Source organism: Canis lupus, chromosome 1 (genome assembly GCF_011100685.1).
Source record: "Canis lupus familiaris isolate Mischka breed German Shepherd chromosome 1, alternate assembly UU_Cfam_GSD_1.0, whole genome shotgun sequence".
Lineage (NCBI taxonomy): Eukaryota > Metazoa > Chordata > Mammalia > Carnivora > Canidae > Canis > Canis lupus.
Genome location: NC_049222.1, coordinates 90,082,040 through 90,106,665, shown reverse-complemented (window position 1 = coordinate 90,106,665; position 24,626 = coordinate 90,082,040). Strand labels below are relative to the sequence as shown.

At 45.2% G+C, this 24,626-nt stretch overlaps 1 protein-coding gene across 1 annotated transcript in view; it reads right to left on the bottom strand.

The window, feature by feature from the left end:
- KANK1 (KN motif and ankyrin repeat domains 1) overlaps positions 1-20,445 on the bottom strand; it is a 208,282-nt gene extending 187,837 nt beyond the window's left edge. The window contains exon 1 of the mRNA XM_038527148.1: positions 20,357-20,445. The gene's annotated coding sequence lies outside the window, so the exon portion shown is untranslated. The remainder of the gene's footprint in view (positions 1-20,356) is intronic.
- Between the last annotated feature and the right edge of the window lie 4,181 nt (positions 20,446-24,626).

Below are 24,626 nucleotides of genomic sequence, written 5' to 3'. Positions count from 1 at the left end.
GGCAAAGGAGAAGAGGGGTTGTATTATTTTACCAACATAGTGAAGTAGAGCTGAGCATCAGACTTAGCTCCTGGCCTCCTAGTAGCCAGAGCAAAAAGGGAAATATGATGAATTATGCAACTTTCATAACTGGGGAAAAAATTAAAAGTCCCCATTTATCAGGGAAAGAGATTTTTTTTTTCGTAACATGAACTGACACATACAGCTTCCCTATAGGAGGGACTGAATGGGACAGTGAACCCTTTTTAGTAGTAGCTCATCCAACAACAAATATCTATTAAGCACCTTCTGTGTTTCCAGGCTCTAAGAGTTTGGTATATGTGAGCCAACAAACCAGATAGAGAACCCTACCTGGGGGAAGGCCATATTCTGCCCAGGTAGAAAGACAATAAACAACAAACATAATAGTAAGTTCCATGATGAGGGAGGGTTCGGTCAGGGGGCTAGAGGTAGTGAGAGGATGACGATTTCAATTCTGAATCCACAGTCAAGGTACAGAGGACAGTGACATGGGAGCAAGCACCCAGCATGAGCAGACATGGGGATGAGAACATCGGAGGCAGAGGAAGCAGCCAGTGCACAGGCCCTAAGGGGAAGCACAGAGGCAAATTTGAGGAAGACCAAGGAGGCCTGGGCTGTTGAGCAAGGGTGAGGGGTGAGTACAGGAGAGGAAGGTAGACAGTACCAAGGGACTCGCTCGAAAGAGTCCCAGAGTTCACTGTAAAAACTTTTATGAAAACAGGAAGCAAAAAGGGGGTTTGAGCAAAGTCCCATCATCTGACTCATCTCAACATTTGTTGTTTTTAAAGAGCCACTATTGGGGCTCCTGGGTGGCTCAGTTGGTGAAGTGTCTGCCTTTGGCTTGGGTCATGATCTCAGGGTCCTGGGATCGAGCCCCACGTCAGGCTCCCTGCTCAGTGGTCGTCTGCTTCTCCCTCTCCCGCTGCTCCTCTTCCTGCTCACGCTCTCTCTCAAATAAATTAATAAAATATATTTTTAAAAATTTTAAGAAAATAAAGAACCACTGTTGAGAATAGATCTCAAGGACAGAGACAGGGAGACCAGCTACAAGGCTCTTGTAGTAATCCAGGCGAGAGAGGATGGTAGAAATGGAGAGGAGGAAGATTCTGGATAAATTCCTAAGGGAGAGTCAGCAGGATTTGCTAATGGACTGAAGTGTGAGAGAAAAGAGAGTGAAGATAAACACACAGTTTTAGGGTTTTGCCATCAATGGAAACAGGAGAAGCTGTGGGAAAAACAAGTTTGAAGATAAACCAGAAATTGTTTTGGCCACATAAGGTGGCCACAGAACACAACTGGTGGAAATATGAGGAGGTAGGTAGTTGGGCATATAAGCATGGAGTTGGGGAAAAAGTCAGAGCTGGAGAAATAAATGTGAAATTGACCAGAATATTAATAGCACCTGAAGCCATGAGACTGGATGACATCACCAAGGGAATGAGAGTCTACAGAAAAGAACAGATCAAGGACTGAGCCCCCTTGGGCCCTCCAAAAATCAAGGAGACGAAGAACCAGTAACGGAAAGTGAGAAGGAGTGGCCAGTGAGCTAGGAGGAGAACCAGCAAGCGTACAAAATTTGTAACATGAACAGGCTTTATGTTGTCCATCAATAACAGCGAAGGGCATCTCGTCAAAGTTCAGGGAAAGTGCTTCTTGGAGAAGCTACGGCACAGCTAGCCAGGTATTTAGCTTCTGGCCCATTCTGGCTCGGTTAGCAGGAGCTGTCAGCACCGAGGGAGGCAGTGAAGGGAAAGCCAGAGCAGGTCACGGGCTGGTGGTCATGAGAACACGGACAGGCACACGCTCCTAGCCCAAGGAGCTTCCCAGGGCCTGCAGAGCGACCTGGGTCAGATGCCAAAGCAGCTCATCGCAAAACACCAACCGCCAACCCAGCGTTAGTGTGCAGTGCCTTCCCGAGCTGTTCCTGCCCACGGGCCACCGCCTGCTGCCAGTTTAACCCCACTGTCAGTCCTGGGCTTGCGTGGCACACCCCACAGCCCACCACGAGCCCCTTCCTCGTTAGCGAAAGGGCCGGGAAAGAGTCACTTGCTAGAGACTCGGTACAAGAGCCAGAGACCCCAGCAAGCCGCGGGCATACACACCTGTTTGTGAGAACAATGGACAAAGGGCACAGAAAGGGGATTTCTTGTCTCTCCTTCGCTCTCTGTGCACACTTCATATACATTTAAGGGCCCTCTTAACATGCCTGAATGCACCCAGTAGGCACACTCTATGTATTTATATCCAGCCTTGTTCTGGAAAGGGCTTCAGGCAACTTTCAAAATGAGACTGAACGATCCTTACCTTAAGTTTAAAAATGGAAAAAAAATGTAAAATGCAGAACAAGGGAAAGTAGAACGGAATAGTAAATAAGGTGTAAATTAGGAAAAATGGCAATCATGAAACTGTACATGGTTGTTTAATAGCAGGATTACATTTGGTCAACACAGTAAGAAAATCAAGGTCTCTGATGAGATTCGTATCGTTCAATAAATCAACATCATCTAATATGGGGGCCCAGGGCAACTTTCCTACTGCTTCTTCATAAAAGAGCTACTGAAAGACACGAATGAGATGGATGTGTTAGAGTTTCCCATGGCCATCCTTGAACTACTTCCTATCCCTCAATAATGCAAGCTAAGGACCTAACACATGGCAATTTAACAGGAAATCAGAAAGTAAAACCGGCATCGAAAGTACCCAATGCTTTGACAGGAAATGGTGTGCAAAATCCTTTAGAATTTCACAAATGGACGCTATTTCTCAAAAACAAGTTTTCATTAATACTTGGGGCTGATTAAGTGTTACCCATCAAGGGTTGGTCCACTTACCTTAGAAGCCAACCAATTATAGTTAATAATACTGGGTTATTTGAAAGTTGCAGAGTGATCTCAAAAGTTCTCATCACATCAACAGACACACAAAAAGCTGCTCGACATCACACATCATCAGGGAAATGCAAATCAAAACCATGAGATATCACTTCATACCTGTCAGAATGGCTAAATAAACAACACAAGAAACAACAGTGTTGTCAAGGATGTGGAGAAAAAGGAACCATTGTGCACTGTTGGTGGGAATGCAAACTGCTGCATTCACTCTGGAAACCAGTATGGAGGTCCCCCAGAAAGTTAAAAACAGAAATGCCCTATGACCCAGACTACTGGGTATTTACCCAAAGTATACAAAAACACTAATTCAAAAGGCTACAAGCACCCCTATGTATACGGCAGCATTATTTACAATAGCCAAAATTATGGAAGCAGCCCAAGTGTCCATCCACAGATGAATGGATAATGAAAATGGGTATATACATACAATGGAATATTACTCAGCCGCTCAAAAGAATGGAATCTTGCCATTTACAACAACATGGATGGCTCTAGAGAGTATAATGCTAAGTGAAATCAGTCATAGACAAATACCACATGATTTCACTCATATATAGAATTTAAGAAACACACAAAGGAAAAGAAAGAGAGAGAAAAATCAAGGAACAGACTCTTAACTACAGAGAACAGACAGATGGTTACCAGAGGGGATATGGATGGAGGGCTGGGGAAATAGGTGAAGGGGATTAAAGAGTATATTTATCATGATGAGCACTGATGTACAGAATTGCTGAATCACTATATTGTTCACCTGAAATTATTCTAACAGTGTTTATTAGCTAATTGGAAATAAAATGAAAAACTTTAATAAAAAAGTTCTTATTACACGGAAAAAAATTTGTAATTGTGTGGTGATGGATGTTAACTATCATTCTGCAAAATACATAATATTGAATCATTATATTATACAGCTAAAGTTAATATAATGTTTATATCAATTATATCTCATGGTTGTTTTTGTAAAAAAAAAAAAATTCAACCAATCAGAAGAAGTCTCAGCATTCTTAACAAAAATTACAGAAACTAGGGGCACCTGGGTGACTTAGCTGGTTAAGCAACTGACTCTTGATTTTGACTCAGGTTGTGATATCAGGGTTGTGAGATCAAGCCCTGCATGGAGCTCTGTGCTTAGTGGGACGTCTGCTTGAGATTCTCTGCCCCTCCCCAAATAAATAAATCTTTAAAAAAAATAATAACCAGAAACTATGCAAGACTCTTGCCTAAAGAGATGGCCCCCCACTCCACAAAAGGCTGTGGGGGCAAAACTCTAAGCATGGCCACGTTTCCCTGCCGGGCTCCCAAAAAGGGTTCTGAATCTCCCCAACACGCAGATGGGAGATAACCACTCAAAGCATTCAAGTTTCATACCTCACAGCATGTACAATTGCAATTTGCCATCTTTCTTCAAAGGGTTCTGATTTTGTCCTTTGTCAACACTAAGACAGAAATTCCCCAGTAAGGATATTGACAATAGCTCAGCAATTTCACTTAAAAAAAAAAAAAATACCAGGACAGATTCACTAAGCCCTAATAAATTTCAGTTTTCTCAAAAAGGCTCATGTCTATTCTTCTTTTTACAGTGTCATCTGCCATCGATTGGCTGCCAAAGCCATATTACTTCAGGCAATTAAACCAAAGACAATTGGCCAATAAGATGGCAATAATACACAGAAAATCAAGATATAAAAGTCAAGAGAGTAAAAAGAGTAACTTCCTGTTTAAATTCAGATGCAGACCCTTAAGAAACAGTGAGTGGAAAGTTACCAAATTGTGAGCACAGCTCTCCAACTCATAAAAGATTAATCAGTCCTGTATAAAAACTAGACTCTGTTTTCCATATGTAGGCAGATTTCTGAAGCATAACTTTTTCAAAACAAACCCCGAAATACAGATGTAATCAGTTCTAAACACTGTTTCTGAATCAGCATACAGGCCATTAAACTTCTCAGAATTAAAGACAGTTTTCCATTGTAGATTATGTTGTCGTTTCAATTATCTGCTGCAGTCCCTATAAAAGGATTATACTCCCCATTGTCATGTGACTTACAGTGTCTCCAGATGGAAGAATTAACTACACCAACCTCGCTGTTGGTAGGCTTCGCCATGTGACTTGCCATAGCCAAGTGAATGTGAGAAGTGACTTATAAACAGAAGCATTAATAGCCAAGAATGGATTGGTCATTCTCTTTCTCATCCTCTACTATGTCCCAGAGTGGGGTGGCTCGTGGAACCCAGATCTGGAGCTAGAATACTGAAGGCCTTTGGAGCAGAGCCACAGCTATTATGTAATGAGTTAATGATCAATGGAATAATATGTAGAATGAATATGTAATATTCATATGGATATGGATATGTAATGAATGTAGAAAGACATGCAGGTCTTACCGCCAATGAATTCCCATGCTAATCAATTGCATAACATATATGATAAACTGAAAATAATGTCTTTTTTCCAATTAAAGTTTTTACCTTATAAATATGTGCTTTAAAAAGAGAGGGGAAACTTAGGTTACTTGTTTGACCTTTAGAAGACCTTGTCGAGAACAATGGTAGGTTCAAAGAAGATAAGGTTCAACAGCTCAGCCTTCCATAGGCATGTAATTAATCTCTAACTGATGGGGGGATAAAACAAGAATCAAGGTTATAAACTTAACCGGCATACCAGTCTCCCAGCAAAACAAGGAAATGTAATTACCTGGGATTTTATGAGATGTAGAATTCAATCCCAAAAAAGTCCAGGTTTATTTTAGCTTTTTACTGTTAGCCTCTGCCTGGAAATCTTACCAATATGAGTAAGATCTGATGGTGCAAATAGTTTTTTAAATGAGCAACTAAAACATAAGGATGAAAATCAAGATCTCGCAAACTTTTTTCTAGAAGCCAAAGGAAAACAATGCTTAAAGACCCTTCTCATAGCTACTCTGATGAATATATACAGCAATTCATTTAAAAATTTCATTGCTAGAGGAAAAATTCAGCACATCTCCTGCAAATTTGTGGTGGGGTTTGGCAAGCTGGATGCCCAAAGAAACTCAGAACCCTTACTAGGACTAAGCTGACCCAGGAGAGTGGGAGAGAGAGAATGCAATATACTCTGCCTTGGGAAGTCCTAAATCTGGGGATCATGGTTCCCACCATTATGGTTACCCAGTCCACAATAGTTATCAGGAAGGCTGTTTGCATTGCCAAGTTCAAATCAAGTTAGGAACACTATTTCCTACCATTGGAGAGAAAGTTGTATCCAGAAGGTGTGAAACTTCATGCACTTGGGAAACTACTTCATAATCCCCAAATGATACAAGATAATAGGTCCCTCTGTAAGGCTAGATTGTGGAAGATCTTGGTAGAGATCAGCAGGGGGCGGGAGGAGAGAGCTAGAGCAGTTTGGCTGGAGAAGGGTGTTGTGATGAGCAAGGGCTGGGTTGCCATTTTCTTACTCAAGCAGACAGAAGAAGATATTCTGTCGAGGAAAGCCAAAGTATGGTACAAATGCTAGAGACAAGATACTATGCGTGACCAAGAGGAATCAACTTCAGGTCCTAACTCTCAGGGGGACTGGCTGGGCTATTACGTTCTGGGGTTTCACTGGGTTCCTCCCAACAAACTCCTTCTTGTTGATGCTTGGTTTGCCTCCGCCAGTTTAAATGAGTGTCTCTTTTTACACAGCCGATAAGCCCAACTGGTTTCTTATGAATCTTGGCTTATTTAGTTTTAAAGGCTTGATCTTATTAAACTTTTAAAATTAAGGAAGACACACACAGAAAAGTATAAATCTTAAATATTTAATCATGAGGAATTCTTACAAATGAACATATTCATGACACCAGCAGCTAGCTCAAAGATAGAGAACGTCATAAGGATCCCAGAAGCCCCCTATGTCCTTTCCCAGTCAATAGACCCCTCACCCCAGGCCCCTTGCCCTATTCTTCTATTCACCAGTGATTATTTTTGCCTCTTTTTGAGCTTCATATAAAATAAATCATACAAGGGGCTCAGTGGTTGAGTATCTGCCTTGGGCTCAGGTAGAGACATAGGGTCCTGAGATGGAGTCCCGCATCAGGCACCCTGCAGGGAGCCTGCTTCTCCCTCTGCCTATGTCTCTGCCTCTCTCTGTGTCTCTAATGAATAAATAAATAAAATCTTTAAAAAAAAAATCATAAAATATGTAAACTTTGGCTTCTTTTACTTAATATCTATATTACTCAATAAAATGTGTCTCAATATTCATGATGTTGTTCTGAGCAGCAATACTGTTCTTTTTTATTGCTGTAAAATATTTCATGCATAACCCTAACACAATTTTTTTATCCATTCATGGGCATTTGGACAGTTTCTCTTATGTGTCTATCATTGTTATGAGCATTCTTGCAAACACTTCTGTTGTACATACACACTCATTCCTGTTGGGCATATGTATCTAGGATTTTAAGTCATAGGACATGTATTTGTTCAGCTTTATAATAAAGTCCAAAGTGATCAAACCAATTCATACTTCCACTAGCAGTGAATGAGAGTTTAAGCTTTTCCTATCTCCATTAATACTTGGTTATCAGGGTTTGTTCTTCAAATTTGAGCCATTTGAATATGTGTTCGCATTTTATAGTAGTTTTAATGTGCATTTTCCCAATGACTGACGATACTGAATGCCCTTCTCACTTCTAAAATTAGGTTTTGTTGGGATGCCTAGGTGGCTCAGTGGTTAAGCATCTTTTGGCTCAGCACATGATCCGCGATCAGGGTCCCTGCAGGGAGTCTGCTTCTCCCTCTGCCTAGGCCTCTGCCTCTCTCTGTGTGTCTTTCATGAATAAATAAATAAATCTTTTTTTAAAATTAGGTTTTGCGGGATCCCTGGGTGGCGCAGCGGTTTGGCGCCTGCCTTTGGCCCAGGGCGCGATCCTGGAGACCCAGGATCGAATCCCACATCAGGCTCCCGGTGCATGGAGCCTGCTTCTCCCTCTGCCTATGTCTCTGCCTCTCTCTCTCTCTCTGTGACTATCATAAATAAATAAAAATTAAAAAAAAATTAAAAAAAAAATAAAAATAAAAATAAAATTAGGTTTTGCGGGGATCCCTGGGTGGCCCAGCGGTTTAGCGCCTGCCTTTGGCCCAGGGCGCGATCCTGGAGTCCCGGGATTGAGTCCCGCATCGGGCTCCTGGCATGAAGCCTGCTTCTCCCTCTGCCTGTGTCTCTACCTCTCTCTCTCTCTCTCTATGTCTATCATGAATAAATAAATAAAATCTTTTTAAAAAATTAGGTTTTGCTTTTCCTGTTGATTTGTAGCTGTTCCCGACACATTCTGGATAAGCTGCTTATTGGATATATGACAAATATCTTCTACTTTGTGACTTGCCTTTCCACTCTTAATTTATACAGCTAAATCAAAGTTCTTAATTTTAATGAACACGAGAAAAGGCAAAATAATACATGTTGCTGTGAAAAAAAGACCCAATTCTCTGGGTATATATATATATATGTATATATATATATATATATACACTCATTGACTTAAGAAAGGTAGTTAACTGAATGGGACCCAGCTTTTGCTCAGGCCTTGGACTATAAATACAAAGTTACTCTCCTCAATTCCCTCAAAGCTTCAGATACAATGAATCATTGATTTAAAAGCCAGTAATGTACCCACAGTTTATCAAGTATATTTGGAAACGTTATTATAAATGATGAATGGCTTGCACACCAGCCCTTAAAAGTCCCAAAACACGCTTTCAGCACAGCCCTGCACAACCAGCATTTGTATGGAGGTGCTTCCTTGGAAGAGATGTGCAGAGCACCAATGTGGGGTCCCAAGAATGTAGCTCAACTCCCCCATCCCAGGGCCTCCAGAGATGAGTACCCCAACCTCAATAACCAACAGCAATTACCAGGAATCCTATCGTCCCACACAATCACTGAGCCTTCCTGGCTGGGATAGCAGGCGAGTGATCCAGATTTCAACAAAGTTCCGGCAAGGCTCACACACCCACGACCTCACTGATCACCTCGGCTCCTTGGTCCCAGACCTCTCCTTACATCCATGTTACAGGCAGAGACAGATGACCTTGCTCACCCAAAACTGTGGAAGACCTTGCAGAGAGGGGATAAGGGTGGTGGCACTTCTCAGAATCGGGGTCCCTGAGCCTGTCTCGGCCCTTTAACTTGATCCCAGGGTGCTTTCATCCACTGTGTGCTGCCTGGGACAGCAGAACTTTCTCTGCTCCTCTGGCCCTAAGCAAACAGGACAGCTCTTTTGAGATGTTCTTTTAGGGAGTTTCACAGTTAGGAAACACCGTATCTTAGACTTTCCTTCCTTTATATTTCCTTCCTACCTTCTCCACCCTGCTTCCCCCACCACCACCCCCCAACACCCACCCAACACCCACCTAAACACCACGGCAAAATGATATTGTTTCTTTCCAGACACAAGGAGGCAAAGGAAATATACTCCTGATGGGAAGTGTAAGAGTTGAGACTCTTAAGCCCAGGCTCCTGACCACTGCCTGTATTGAATCAGATCCTTTCAACCTGGCCAGCCCAAAAATAAAGGTAAGGAGGGCACCTGGGTGGCTCAGTGGCTGAGCACCTGCCTTCAGCTCAAGTCTTGTTCCTGGGGTCCTGGAATCGAGTCCTGCTTTGGGCTCCCCACAGGGAGCCTGCTTCTCCCTCTGCCTATGTCTCTGTGTCTCTCATGAATAAATAAATAAAATCTTAAAAATAAATAAAAATAAAGGTAAAGAAACAGGGAAGAAAGTAGGGACGAAAAAGCTGCCCTGGGCCACGGAGGAAGAAGAGATGTTGAGAACAAAGCAGTTTCCATGGATTCAGCCACCCTCTATCCAGCCTGGAACCCAGGCTAGAAGAGACATCTGTTGGTCACAGCTCAAAGTCAGGCCAAATCGGATAAACAGGTAAGCCTGGTTATTCGGTCAAACTGGATGTGAGGCCAGAGGCTCATGACACCTCTTCCTTGAAAGAGGAAGTTCCTATGAAAATGATTCCAAAACTATGTAAATGTCAAGCCCTTAAGCAGTATTTCCTCCTCTTGCTGGCAAAGCTGGGAGCTTTGGGACAGGTGATGGGACAGGAAAGAAGGACATTTTTCCCCCACTGTAGTAAAGCTACTGTAATGCAATGGCTCTGGGCTGGCTAAGAGTCCTCAAGGCCTTCTTACTCATTCCTGACATCGAGGGGGGAGCTGCTGGCATGCCCTTCCCAGCCGTGGGCAGCACCAAACCCAGACACAGCAGCACTCTGTCTCTGAGTGAGAGATCCTCTTCTCTGCAAGGTGGGAGACAGCTTTATGAGCACACGGGATTTCATTAAAGGAAAACAAAGTCCTTCCAATTAGGCTCTCCTGGCTTCCCTGGTTATCCAAACAGTAGCCTTTTGTTTCTAGAGGCTGGCTAAAATAAACCTAAGAACAAACAAAAAGAGATCATTCTGCTTCTCTATTAACCTGAAAATGATTAAAACTCTCCTGAGGGTGCCTGGGTGGCTCAGTCAGTGGAGGGTCTGACTCTTGGTATTGGCTTAGGTCATGATCCTAGGGTTGCGGAATCGAGGCCCGTGACCAGCTCCAGGCTGAGTGTGGAATCTCTTTGGGGTTCTCTCTCTCCCTCTCCCTCTGCTCTTCCCCCCTGTTTGCTCTCTCTAAGATAAATAAATAAATTTTTTTAAAAATAAAAAAATAGGGATGCCTGGGTGGCTCAGTGGTTGAGCACCTGCCTTTGGCACAAGTCGTGATCCCAGGGTCTTGGGATCAAGTCCTGCATCAGCCTCCCCCCCGACCCCCGGGAGCCTACTTCTCCCTCTGCTAATATCTCTGCCTCTGTCTGTGTCTCTCATGAATAAATAAAATCTTAAAAACAAAAAACAAACCAAAAAAACCCATAGCAGAACACAAGTGCATATGACTTCGTGAAAGGATTAGTCTTGAATTCCCTCAACTTAAAAAAAAATCTACTTTTTAAACAACATACAAAAACTCCCATAGCAGTAAACTATTTTAATTGCTTCTAGTTGGGATCCCTGGGTGGCGCAGCGGTTTGGCGCCTGCCTTTGGCCCGGGGCACGATCCTGGAGACCCGGGATCGAATCCCACGTCGGGCTCCCGGTGCGTGGAGCCCGCTTCTCCCTCTGCCTGTGTCTCTGCCTCTCTCTCTCTCTCTCTGTGACTATCATAAATAAAAAAAAAAAATAAAAATAAAAAAAAATAATTGCTTCTAGTTGTTACTGAAACCCTGCCTGGGCTAAGAAAATTTGAGTTGTTTCAATCATTTCCCTCCCACCCTTCTCTCCTTGATGGAGATCCTGCAAACTCCCTCCCCCCCTTCCTGAACTATAACTCTGAAAGGAGGTCAAAGGGTGGGGGTCTCTGGAGGCAGAGAAGTCTCATTCTGCTCTTAAGGTCAGAAGCCTGTGTTTTCTAAAGACCCTATAAGCTATGCCACACAGGGCTGAATCTTGCCACCAACGGGCCAAAGAGTCCCTACAAAAGCCTTAAAGGCCCTGAAGATAAACAGTGCCTGTCCCTTGATCAGCAACACCCCTAGTGATATTCAAAGGAGGAGAGGATGTTTGCACTAAGTCTGAAGCTGGGCTGCCTTCCTTGAGAGGCATACAATCCTCAAAAAGAAACAATTGAGAAGATAAAATAGGCAGCTTCAAGTAGAAGATGAAGGATGAAATTTCAAAAGGCCAAGAGGAAAAACATCAAAACAAATTTCAAGCACATCAAATCACATGTTAAGTATCATCAAAACGACTCATTCCATTTTCTAAAAAATGGCAATTGCCACTGAACCAACACAATATCCAAAGTGTCCCTGTGTGGACAATCTCCTTCTTTTCTGCCTTTAAGAAATGATGAGTCAAGAGTTCAAATTTTCTGTTGTGCTACCTTGTGGAAATTTAATTCCTGGTCATCTACAGAGCATGACTTAGACAAATTCTCCTATAAAAATGTCATAGTATATGCCAAAAATCAGTAAATCGACTTAACAAATCAGGGAAGTTCAAAGGATAAGATGGCATAAGCAAAATTTCAGCCTTCAAATATACTGAAAGCCTTACTGCTCAGGACCTGCAGAGTTTATTCATAATGTTTTGTTGACTTTTATTAATAGTAAATCTCTTGACGTGCATCTCCTACCAAATTAAAAGAGAAAATACCATGAGAACTGAATTTTATGACACAGAGAAACAAAAAAGCTAGACTAGTTAAAAAGCTGACATGAAATCTTTAGATGAATTCTTTAACTGGTCTAATCTTTTCTATTTCACTATGCCATAACATGAAAAGAATATGAGCCCTTTTTTTTTTGGAGTCTGGGGAATTCAAGAATATATATTTACCCAACTGGTTAGAATAAGACAATGGAGAATAACAAGCATTCGAGTGAGAACTCACACAGCACTGCTGGGAAGATAGATGAATACAGCTGCTACAGAGATCTCTACCACAGCAGAACTGTGTGCAGCCAATCTGGCAACTTCGTTTCTGGATGTGCACCCAACATAACTGTATACATACGTTCACCAGGACACATGCACAGACTTGTTCGTGACAGCACTGTTCATGCTGGTCCCAAACTGGGAACAACCCAATGTAAGTCTCCAGGACGATGGATAAACAGTGGTATAGTCACACTGCAGAACACAATCAAAAAATGCAAAGAACACTCCATTGTCACATAAGATCACATGGATCAATCCTACAAATACAACATGGAGAAGAAGCCAGACACAAAAGGGTACACACTCTGCGATTCCACATATTAAAGTCTAAACACTGACAAAACTGACCTGTGATATTAGATGGACAGCCCACGGGCGTGATACAAAGATGATCAGCTTGGGTCCATGGCTCTATTTGGGGGAAGGGAGATGAGCAAGCATTTAGCAGAAAAATGACTTGTAGCATCACCTAATAGGGTCAGTCACCACCCCTAAAAAGGGCTACTCCTAAGGAGTTGTTTTGATAGGAAAGAGCTGTTGAGGAGGAAGAGGAGAGAAGGAAAAAGGGTCAGGAGGAAGATAGAAGGAGAATGAGAAAGAGGGAGGATGGATTCAGCTTGATTTCTACCTTTGCTCTCATTATTTTTTCATATTTTCCCCAAGGTCAACAGGTGAACTAGTCAGAAAGACCAACAGAAATCTGAATAACTTTAGTCCAAAACGTAATGCAGATACCAACATATTTACCTTCTTACCTCTAATCAAGTCAAAAATTATATACAAAGGAGTTTTATCTGCAATACAACAATGTAAACCAACAAGAATAGAGGCTCTTGTGTGCTTCTCAGGGGATCAGATAATTATAAAAAGGGATTAGTATGTCTTCTGAGCGTTAAACTAAGCCCCACTGCTCAATTCCATTAACTAATTAAAAAAAAAAAAAAAAAAAAAACCTTCCAACAGGGTTTCTGACACTGAAATATATAACTGTTTCCAATTACCTGATTGCTCCTGTAATGAAAAAAGCATGAGGATACTTAGTTCTGATAGGTTCTTCTGGTGTATGTTATCCATACACAAATACACAACTCAACAGTGTATCTGTTTTAAGATTCTTCATCAGTGAGAAAGCATTCATACTTGAAACATAAAGCTCAAGGAAGAAAAAAGGCAAACAGGTATCAGAGTTTAAAAGCCAAAGAGAAAATAAGAACCACTGGATTATGTCACCTGCTGTGCGCATCAGGGGACATGCTCGCAAGCAATTCACACATCTAGTGACTGGAGTGTTTTAATAAGAGCCTCTCTGTTAGGGCCTCCTCGTAGACAGTTTTGTTCTTTTCCACTGCTTGAACATACACGCACACACTAAACAAACCTCATTTTTCCATGGCCTTGTCAAGTATGGAGTGCTTTATTTAAAATTATAAAGGTAATTGAAAAAAGAGAACTAAAAATAACAAGATAAAAATAATGGGATATCTAATAAAACTGGGGAGAAGAAGAGAAAAGAGGTGGGGGTAATATTAATTCCCTTTCTTCCTTACTGGAGAATGAATGGAAACTGCCAAGTTGGTTGAAATCACGGGTGCACTGTGGCAGTTTAAGAAGGCTGCAAATGTGCGGACACTCTTCCCATCAAGTGGCAGGTCCGTGTCCCCTGGAGTTGGAGCAGACTTTTGATGGACCCAATCAACAGAGTTTGAGGACAGGAAAGTCATGTAACCTCTGAGGCTAGGTCATAAAAGGCCAGGAAGCCTCCAACTGGTTCTCTGGAGGTATTCTAGCTCAAGTTAATTGTATCTGTCCATCTGTAGAGTATCTGAGGATGAGATTAACATTTAAGTCAGTGACTACTGGGGATCCCTGGGTGGCACAGCGGTTTGGTGCCTGCCTTTGGCCCAGGGCGCGATTCTGGAGACCCGGGATCGAATCCCACATCGGGCTCCCAGTGCATGGAGCCTGCTTCTCCCTCTGCCTGTGTCTCTGCCTCTCTCTCTCTCTGTGACTATCATAAATAAATAAAATTAAAAAAAAAAAAAAAAGTCAGTGACTACTGGGTTAAGCAGACTATTCTCCATAACACAGGTGGGCCTCATCCAATCAGTTGATGGTCTGAATAGGACAAAAAGATCAGCTTCCCCGAGCAGGACAGAATTCTCCAGCAGACTGTCTTTGGTCTTCACCTGCACTACTGGCTCTCCTGGGTCTCCACTCTGCTGGCTCACATTGCAGATTTTGGACTCACCAGCCTCCATAATCATGTGAGCCAACTACTTAACATACCTCTTTTTTCTATAAACATGCACACACCCTACTTGTTCTGTTGCTCCAAAGAACCCTGATTAACGCATGAAGGGAGCTGGGGGCCTTGTGAGCAGACTTGAGTACCGATGGAAGTTGCCATGTGTAATAGACACTCTGGTCAGCAGTCAACCCTGAGCCCCATCTCCCAGCCATCCCTGCCAAGGCACGAGGCATGGCAGCAAAGCCTCCTTGGACCCTCCAGGCCAGCCCATTCACCAGGTGGTTGCTACACAGAGATTGCACCACCACAAGGACACTCAGCCAAGCCATGCCCCAATCCCCGAGCCATGGAATCCATAACACCATGAAAGAATTGCTTAAGCCACTAAGGTTTGAGGTCATTTGCTCAATGACATCCACCAAAAGAACATACAACAACAATAACAACAACAACAACAAAAAAAACCAGAGAGTTAACACCCCATAAGAGACTATAGCTGAGCAGGGATCAGAGAGGAGTGACGAGGTTTTTGTTTTCATTTTAAATGCTTGTTGTTGGCACTATTTTCTATACAAATATTACTTCAAAAATTTAAACAATTAAAAATTAAAGAAACAACAGTGGACATATTCAGCATTAATGGTGTACCAGGTAGTCTTTGAAGTGCTCTCTATGGTTTTTGTTTTCTTTTTAAAGATTTATTTATTACAGAGAGAGTACGCACACAGGAGGGTTAAAGGGAGGGGAAGAGAATCCCAAGCAGACTCTACACGGAGCATGGAGCCTGACACGGGTCTTGATCCCAACACCCTGAGATCATGACTTGAGCTAAAATCAAGAATTGGATACTCAACTAACTGAGCCACCCCAGTGACCCTCTAGCATTTTAACTCCCTTAATCCTCAGGTAATTCCATGAGGGGACTGCTTTTGTCATCCTCGTTTTATGAACAGGGAACGGAACCACAGAGAGGTTCAGTAACTGTGCCAAAAGTCACACAGCAAGCAACACAACCTATACTCACATCAGCCAATCTGGGCCCAGAGCAACATGTCCACAAAGATAACCAGGTTAGCCTGGCAGTAGGAAGCCACTAGACAAAGAGTATAATCTCAAGCTGCCAGTCACCTGAGTCTCCAAAGAGGTGACTGACCAAACTATTACATCAAGCCCTACCAGAAGCCTTTGCATTTTCAAAAGCTATGCCCTAAAATGCAATGCCCTTTGCTCTAATCTCCACCTGCCTACATTTTCCAAGGCCCGATCTCCTTAAATATCACACAAACCTCTCAGCATTAATTTTTCCACCCTTTACATTTCCAGGATGGGCCATTAATAGCAAATATTTCCATCCTTCTGCCTCCTACTATAATTCTCTTTCTATCTCCCCACTTGCTACGAACTCTGTGAGGGTCTCTGGATTTCCTCACCAGGGTCTTGCATAGAAGTAGGAAAGTATTTATTATTTTCTAAAGGTAAGCTGATATTGGCTTATTCCACATGCAAGTTTAGGGAAATTTTTGCTGCATTTTATTTGAGAGGAAAGAGTGAGTTTAGAGCCATATAACCAGGCAATGCAGAAGCCCACTGCATGGTAATCTTTGGCAAGGATTCATAATCGAACCCCATGATGCTGACTTGAAAGTAAAAAAGTTTTCTCCCCAAAAGTTCTAATTATTTTTTTTTTGCCTTCATGTTAGTTCACCAATTTTCACTATATTTCAGAAAAAGAATAAGATTGGCATCATTCCCACTGTCCAGAATGGGCTGTGTACTGTTCATCTCCCTTCCTGAGATAACTCAGTGGTATTTTCTTCGGAGATATCTGCTCCCTCACCAATTTCTAAGGATCCCTTAAAGCTCAGCTCAAGTCTTACATTTCAGAGAAGCCGATCCTAACCATCCTGGCAAGAAAGACCTCTTTTGATTCAGAACTCACAGAAGCAGTCAATATCTGGGAAGTGAACTAAACACTCCTTTGTCACATGAAAGGATTCTGCCTAGATGCTACTTTTAATTTTTGTACATAATTTCTGGACAACCAGCTACTTAACGGTATGATTCCTCTTATACCCCCTAAAACTCCTAGCTTAGTACATTTGCAAAAAAGCATAATATAAAGAAAAATCACATGACTGGCAAATGAAGTTACAATAGTCCCATTTACACTATTTAAAAAGGGGGTATCAGGGTCAACTTCACTGTTACTTCGAGAGTTACATTTTAAACCAATTAGACACCTTTTTTGCAGGTAACATATTAGCCACCTAAAGGTTACTTTAAACAATTCTGTACTAGATTCAAGGACAGCTGGGTTCTGCAGGTAGTAGTTTAACCACATGGACCCGGAGCCATAAAACGGAGAGTCTCTAGTTTATGAAGTGACCCAAACAAGAGGCAGGGGAGGAAACTATATGCACAAAGATGGTTTTTGTAGCAATATGTACAACTCCAAAAAATTAACACTCATTTCCGGTTGTGTGTGGGGGCTTATTAAATGGAAGCCTGTCCACAGGATTGTGGATGTGTGCAGGAATTTGAAAGTCACAGAGACTGAAGCAATATTAAGACATACTGTTAAGAGAAACAAAATACCAAATTGACTATTATGACTTCATAAAAACAGGACCAGACGTAGAAAAGCACCCAAAGTGAACACAACTGAAATAATCTGCTAGAATGGGGCAAATATGGGTTACCTTTTGCCCATCTGTGAAACTCTTTGTAGATTTACTGCTTTGGCAGTTTATTTTTATTTTTTTAAAGGTTTTATTTATTTAATCCAGAGAGAGAGAGACAGAGGCAGAGACACAGAGGGAGAAGCAGGCTCCATGCAGGGACCCCAACGTGGGACTCGATCCCGGGTCTCCAGGATCACGCCCTGGGCTGAAGGAGGCGCTAAACCGCTGAGCCACCCGGGCTGCCCTGCTTTGACAGTTTAAAACAGGACAGAACTCTCACATCCTGCTCTAAGAAGTATTAACCATACAACCGCTTTGGGATGTTTCGCATGATCTTCTAAACTGAAGAGTCTAGAACTCAGCATTTCTACTCTTATGCATATACCCTAAGCAAATGTGTACAAGTGTATCAAGACATGTGCTACAATGTTCACAGCCACACTACTGGCCATAGTCAAAATTTGGCAACCACTCAAACGCCCATCAGCCCTAGAACAGATAGCTAATTTGGGGCATAGTCACACAATGAAATATTGCACAGTAAAGATAATGACTGAATTAGAGCCACGTGCAACACGGCTAAGTCTCACCAAAGTGATTTGGTGAGAAAGAAGCCAGATTGAAAAACAAACGAACAAACAAAAAACATACTAGATTATACCACACACAGAGAACATGAACAAAATTGATCTATGCTGGGACACTGGTTACCATGGGAAGAAAAAGCGATGGGAAAAGAGCAGGAGTCTTCTGCAGTCTGGCAACATTCTGCGTCTTGATCTCAGTGCAAGTTATAACTTTACGTTCACTGTGAAAATTCATCACACTGTACACTTACGATTGGTCTGTATGCTATAGTTTAACAATTACTTAAAACAAAAAACAGATGGCATAAGCTAAGCCACCCATGCCACAGAGGCATAAAATGTCCCACAACATTTGAAACCAACTTGGCTTCTCTGATTGCAGGGCCAAAGAGAAGTGTAAAGATGGTTGTGTCATTTGGGCTGCTTCAACTCTGCTCACCACTGATTTTTTTTTTTTTTTAAACATGCACAAATAATCCAACAGCTGCCTGAGTGATGTGTCTGTAATTTCTCCCTGAGATCCCCCTTGCTGCTTCTGAACCTGTTTGCCCTACAGGCCTCTGCTCCCACAAGCAATTGCCTGTGTCAGCCTTGCTCCTACCTCCTCCCCAATTCCTTGAATTTCCTCAGCTACACCCTCGCCCATCCTCCCCCTCCTCCCTGGACTAAGGAGGCTAATGCAAGAACACATCAGCTCGTGGCACTATTTGTGAGCAAATGCTGACATTCACAAAACGAACCTAGGTCTTGACTGTATCGATTCGAGTGGCCATTTGCCTGTGGTTTCTTTTCTTTGGGCCAGTTTGGATGATTTAAAACAAAACTATTTTTAAAACCTTGCTCCTTTTTGCTCTATCATTTTTCCCCCTGAAACACACACACACACACACACACACAGAACAGAACTCACTTTTTCTGAGGTGGAACCTCCACTAGAGGGGTTTGTGAACTTCACAAAGTGCCCCAAAGCACCCCTGTGCCCCCCCCCCCCCACCTGGGGGATAAAATGCATCCCTCATGGAAGTGCCTCTTTAGGAGACCATCACTCGCCACTGGCCCCTTCTGCATCCTTAGACACTAATCTCACCACAGGACAGCCCCTACTTAAATTTTCTTCCACCGCCTCATCGGCAGCACCTTCCCTCAAATCCATTAACTAAAAAGGGTCTGAAGTTAATAATCTCTCAATTTCTAATTCAATCTGGGAAAAACTACACCTTAAAATGAAGGAAGGAGGCTGCGGGAGGGTGAAATGAGGAATCACTGCTAATGGAGATGGGGTTCCTTTGGGAGGGTGACGACAATGTTCTGGAATCAGTGATAACCGTGTAACTTCGTGAATACACTAAACACCACGGACTTGAACACTTGAAAAGGGTACATTTAGGGCATGTTTATTACATCTGAGTCTTTAAAATAAGTACAACGCGGGAGCGCCCCACTTTCCGGTAGTGAAAGTTGGATGAAAGGAACAATTAGCAGATGAGCAGCTAAGCATCACCTAAGAAATGAAGGTGGATAAAACCACGAATTGACAAAAGAGGAAGCAGGTTCTGATTTCCTCCCGCTCGGATGCGGGGCAGCGAGGCCGACGAGAAACCGCACAACCGCGCGCGGGTGGGCCGCCCCGCCGTGTGGGTCTCGGGCCGTCGCGCCGGTCGTTTCACTAATTAACAGGAGAGACGAAGCTCGCGGGGACGGGGTGCGGGGTGCAGGCCGCCCGCGCTGGGGGACGCCCCGGAGGGTTCCCGTCGCGCCTCACCCCGCTGCGGGGCGGCTCCCGCAGACTCGCAGGACCCCCGCGAGGAGCCGCCTCCGAAAGCTCCCCGGGGCCCAGGGCCAGCGCGGAGGGCGCCAGCGGCGGCGGCTGCCCGGGGCGCGGGACCCTGCGAGTGCGCCCAGGTGGCGCGGGACAGGGGACGTCGGGGACCCGCGCGCTCCGGGGCGCTCGCAGCCTCCGCGGACCTGACGCCGCGCTGGCCCGGGGCGCGCCCCCGCCCTCCCCCTCCCTCTCCCGCCTCCCTCCCCCCGACCCCGCCGACCCCGCCGACCCCGCCGACCCCGCCGGCCGCGGCCGGAGCCAGCGCCGAGTCGGCGCAGGGCTGGCGAGCGAGGCCACCTGCCGCTCCGGGACGCAGGGATCAGGAGGCCGCCCGCCGCCGCGCGCGCGGAGCCGAGCCCAGAGCGCCCCCCGGAGCCGCCTCGGGGAGGGTCCGCACCGGGTCGCGGGCAGGACAGGCCCCCGGGGTCCCAGGCGCCCCCCGCCCGCACTTTCCCGCGGCCGGCGGCTGCAGGGCCCCAAGCAACCCCTGGGGCCGCGACCCCGGGCCCGCCCCGAGGCCGCCGGGGGCGGGGGCGGGGGCGGGGGGCAGGGAGCGCGAGCCCGCGGGGTGCCCTGGCCCCCGGCGCGCGCCGAGCCCGCCTGCCCGCGCCCACCCCGCCGGGCACGGGGCGCAGCGCGGCGCCGCCTCACTCACCTCCGGGCGCGCTCCCCGACCTGCGGCTCCGCGCCCGCCGGGCTCCCGGACCTCGGCGGAGGGGGCGGGGCGCGGGGGGCGGAGCCGGCGCCGGCGAGCAAGCGCCAGAATTAAACCCCGAAACGGGCTGCGGCTCTCGGGGCCCTCCGCCCCCGCGAGGGCGAGCCAGGCGGGGAGGCCCAGCCGCGCTCGCCCGGGGAGGGGCGGGGAGGGGCGGGGCGGGAGGGACCCCCCTCCCCAGGCGGCTCCCGAGACCTCCGGGGGCCCCCGCGCGGCGCCGCGCTCCTTTGTACCCCGGGACCCGGCCGGCGGGCTGGCCCCAGTGCGCCTGCGCGCCGCCCCAACCCCGCCAGGCCCACGAGGCACCTTCGCGCACCTCCGCCCCCGCCCGCCCCCGGAGCGCCCGGCAGGGGAGCGCCCTCCGCGCCGCCCGCCCCCGCCGCCCGCGTGTGCCCGCTCTTCCCCCCGGGGAGGGCAGACGTGCATCCCCCGCCCCCCGGGAAACTCGACTCGGTCGCCACCGACCGTCCCGACCCGGAGGCACCGCGGCTAGTATCCCCGCCCGCCTGCCGCGCGGCTCACTGCCCCCGCACCCCTCCGCTGGGGTCGCTTGTGGCCCCAGGTGGTCTCGCAGGGCCCTCGCTTCTGGCAGGTGCCCGAGCAGGACCGCCCCCGGGGTGGCCAGGGACCTCCCGCCGCCTTTCCCAGGGCGCGCTCGGCCGCAGGACCGGGGGGGGGGGGGTGGGACGGGGAGCAGAGTCCAGAAGCGTGCATGAGCTGGGGGACCCCGGGGCGGGGAGGGAGGCGCAGTGCCCGCCTCGGGAGCTGAGAGCCAACTAGGAAGTCAGGCTCCGATTCAGAGCAGTCGCAGCTGGGAGAGAGAGAGGGACAGAGAGAGACGTGAGTGGAGATTGGGAGACGGTGGCTTGAGTCCTCTTTCAAACGAAAATGGTTTGAATAAACCGGACGGAAGAACCAACTTTATAAAACCAAGTGTTACTGAGACAAACACAACAACAACAAAAACCACCACCAATAACAAAAAACCATTAATGCCAGCTCTCCAGTGGATCACCGGTTTTCTTGAGGGCGTTAGGGCCCCCACCCCCAACCCCACCTCTCCAGCAGAGCACACACCAGCAAGGCCCCGTACACTGGGCACAGTTATTTTGCAAGTAGGTTAAAGTGAGGAGTCATCAAACCTCAAAAAGTGAAATGCTGGTCCTTGGGAGGAAGAAGCTGTGAAATCAGTGCTGCTCTGTGTGTTCAGGCAAAGCCCGCCTGCTAATTCCTGAACTGATGGCCCTGACTGTTAAAAGGACAGGCAACAAGCAGCTCAATGATACGTGGGACATTATATGGTCTCATTCATTTGGGGAATATAAAAAATAGTGAGAGGGAATAAAGGGGAAAGGAGAAAAAATAAGTGGGAAATATCAGAAAGGGAGACAACATGAAAGACTCCTAACTCTGGGAAACCAACTAGGGGTGGTGGAAGGGGAGGAGAGTGGGGGTGGGGGTGACTGGGTGACGGGCACTGAGGTGGGGACTCGACGGGATGAGCACTGGGTATTATTCCGTATGTCGGTAAATTGAACACCAATAAAAAATAAATTTATTTAAAAAAAGATACGTGGGGTGGGGGGACAAGGAAAGCGCATCAGTCCTTTTGCAGCTCATGGGAGAGGGGGGCAGTGAGCAAACTCCTCCTTCTGGGCCTGTTTCTTCGTCTGTAGAATAGGGCGTATTGGTTTAGTAGATTCTACCCTCTCTCTGCCCCATGTGCACAATTCTGTGAAAAGAATCTTTATCCCCCAGGTGATTAGGAGTAAGAGGGAGAATGGTGTTGGGGGGCTCCTGCATGCACACAGTGCTCTCCATCCTGTGTTTTTCTTTCATTATATTTAGTCAGTGAGTATTTATTTCACAGGCCCTGAAACATAGTCAAACCGAATCGGTCAAAAGTAAGGCAGACTCTAATTTTTTTTTTTTTTTTTTGGTGGATTTGTATTTGAAAATTTCCTTCATTTTTAGTCCTTTTTCTGCTGAGATGCAATTCACACATCATAAAATTGACTCTTAAAGTTTACAGTTTGGTGGTTTGGAATATACTCATAGTCCTGTAACCACTGCCACTCCCTAATTCCAGAACACTTTGATCAATTCCAACAAGGAACCCCACACCCATCAGTAGTCACTCCTCAGTTGTCCCCACAATGAGCCCCGGGCAACCACTAATCTGCCCTGTCTCTAGGAATTTGCCTTTACTGAACATCTCACATAAGTGGAAACATACAATATGAAGGCTTTGTGTCTGGCCTCTTAAACTGAACATAGTATTTTGCAGAGTTCATCCACACTGTAGCTTGTATCAGTACTCCTTTTTATAGCTGAATAATATTCCCTTGTATTGATAAAACCACATCTTTGTTTTTCCATTCATCCTCTGGTGGACATTGTGGATTGTTTCGACTTTTTGGCTCTATGCTGCCCTGTGCTGCTATGAACGATCATGTACCAGTTTCTGTGGAAGAATGATTTCATTTCTCTTGGGTCTATATCCAGGGGTAGAATTTCTTGCCCATATGGTAACTCTATGATTAACTTTTCAAGGAATTGAAAAACTTTTCCAAAGTGATCATACTATCTTACCTTCCCATTATGACAGTTCTGATTTCTCCAAACCCTTGCCCATGGTCATTGTCATTTTTTTCATTATATATATTCTAGTGGATGTGAGGTGGTATCTCGTGGTTTGACTAATGACCAATGATGCTGAGTATCTTTTCATATCCTTTTTTGGCCATCCATATATCCGCTGTGGAGAAATGTCAGTTCTGATCCTTTGTCCATTTTTACACGGGATTATGTGTCTTTGTATTGTTGAGTTGTAAAGGGTCTTCTATCTGATAAGGAATACTAGTCCTTTATCTGGTATATGATTGGTAAATATATTCTCCCATTCTGTGGATTGTCTTTTCACTTTTTTGATAATGCCCTTTGAAGCACAGATATTTTTTATTTGATAGTTATGTTTTTATGCTCTAACATACACTAACAATGTTATAAGTGAAAACTTAGTAGTTTTTCAGACTATAAAAGTAATGCATGCCCATTATTAGAAAAAAAAACTTTGGGAAAATATGAAAAGGATAAATTAGGAATAACAATCATTTATGGCTCTATCACCTAGATACAGTTACTTCAGATTGTGGCATATTTCTATCAGGCCCGTTTTAAACACACATTATTTATTTGCTATCACACCGTGACATCATGTGGCCCTGTACCCTACACTTGGGGTCATAATGAGAACTGTCTCCCCATGTTTAGAACACTTCTCCTCACTCTCCTTTTCCATCAAAACCAATGTCTCCTGTGCCCATTCCCTCAGGATTCAGTTAAGCTATCTGGTATATTAATAATAAACACTACCAGGAGTTATACAGGCTTTGCAATAAAAGGGCATCTGCCCTGGTTCTGAGGTATATACCCCGTCAGACCATTGGCATGGTGGACCTTCATGTCATGCAATTAGTCTTCTGCCATATATAGGGAATTGTGTGCAAGTAGCGGCAGCCAACTCTTTTACCTCCCTACCACTCAAGCTTTTTGTCTGTAAAATGGAAATAATATCAACCTCACATCACCATAAGGATCAAACCCCCCAGAATGAGTTGGACCAGAATGGGCCTTGGGTATGCCGCAGGTAGGAATATGGCGCCCTGAAGGCCGCAAGCATTCAAGCCAAATGAGGTGCATGGCAGCAAATCAGGAAAGAGCAAGGAAGACCGCTGGGCCAAGAGATCTCCAAAGTAACACTAGTCCTTTGGGACAGGTAGAATTGAGAATCCTTTCTCATCCTCTTCTTTATTTCATTTTTTTTAAAGATTTTATTTATTTATTCATGAGAGACACACACAGAGAGAGAGGAGAGAGACACACAGAGACAGAGACAGAGAGAGAGAGGCAGAGACACAGGCCAGGGGGAGAAGTAGGCTCCATGCAGGGAGCCTGACGTGAGACTCGATCCCAGGTCTCCAGGATCACGCCCTGGGCCGAAGGAGGCGCTAAACTGCTGAGCCACCTGGGCTGCCCTCATTGACACTTTTCTTTAAGTTTTTGTCATTCTTAAATATTTTAGAGATATTTGATATTTAGAGATATTTCCTCAAACACTTTTAGGGAAAGTGTTTTGTCTGTTTTATGTCCAATTATTAAAGAGAAGTCATAGTGGCAAGAATGTGTGTGTGCACTTGTGCGTGTGATG